This window comes from Macaca mulatta, chromosome 12, assembly GCF_049350105.2.
Source record: "Macaca mulatta isolate MMU2019108-1 chromosome 12, T2T-MMU8v2.0, whole genome shotgun sequence".
In the NCBI taxonomy this organism is placed as follows: Eukaryota; Metazoa; Chordata; class Mammalia; order Primates; family Cercopithecidae; genus Macaca; species Macaca mulatta.
In genome coordinates this window covers 48,027,885-48,029,168 of record NC_133417.1, presented here as the reverse complement: position 1 = coordinate 48,029,168, position 1,284 = coordinate 48,027,885, and positions in this window count along the sequence as shown.

Sequence of the window (1,284 nt, the reverse complement as noted above, 5' to 3'; positions counted from 1 at the left end):
TGAAAGGCACATTGCACATGATGGCAGACAAGAGAAGAACTTGTACAGGGAAACTCCCCTTTATAAAACCAACAGCTCTCATGAGAATTATTCACTATCATGAGAACAGCACAGAAAAGACCTGCCTTCATGATTCAATTACCTCCCACCGGGTCCCTCCCATAACACATAGAAATTCAAGATGAGATTTGAATGTGGACAAAGCCAAACCATATCATTCTGCCCCCAGTCCCTCCTAATTGTTCTCACATTTCAAAACCAATCATGTCTTCCCAAGAGTCCCCCAGAGTCTTAACTCATTTCAGCATTAACTCAAAAGTCCGCAGTGCAAAGTCTCATGAGAGACTGAAAGGAGCTGGGCACATTCCTCAGCCCCGGGCTCAAAACTCCCTGAGCCTAGCACAAACACATCCCATCCTCCCATCCCACCACCATATATCTCTCAAACTCCCTGAGCTCAGTACAAACACCACCTGGAAAGTCTCCGATAAGGAGACAGCCGTACAAGGTTACTGAAAGCGCAGGAATTTCTTTGTTCCCCTACAACTTTCGGGCTATAAAAAGCAAACGCTCGCATTGTTCGGGGCCCTCTTGTATACTGTGTAAAGGAGGGACCAAGTTCGAACTTGTAGTAAAGATCCTTGCCGCTTGGCTTTGACTCCGGACTCTGGTGGTCTTCTTTGGGGAACAAACAGTCTGGGCATAACATCTGGGGGCCCGTCCGGGATTCCCCAAGCCCACCAGACCCCTGGTCAACGGATCTGCTAGGATCGATCTATAGGTGAGCTGGCTCGTCTCCGTTTGTCTGTCTGTGTCTGTGTGTCTGTTCTGAATCTGAATCTCTGACTCGCGAGGTCTGAAACTGAGGCTGGCACAGTCCTGGCGGACGCGCTATAGGACAGCCAGTGGAGACCGGTGGGAGACGTCCCCTGGCTCTCTTCTGATTTAAATTGCGATCTGAGTTGCCGGAGCGGGTTCGCGATCCGGGCAACAGTCTGAATTGCCCCGGTCCCCGGGTGCGCGCCTGCCGTCTGAATTGCCCCGGTCCCCGGGTGCGCGCCTGCCGTCTGAATTGCCCCGGTCCCCGGGTGCGCGCCTGCCGTCTGAATTGCCCCGGTCCCCGGGTGCGCGCCTGCCGTCTGAATTGCCCCGGTCCCCGGGTGCGCGCCTGCCGTCTGAATTGCCCCGGTCCCCGGGTGCGCGCCTGCCGTCTGAATTGCCCCGGTCCCCGGGTGCGCGCCTGCCGTCTGAATTGCCCCGGTCCCCGGGTGCGCGCCTGCCGTC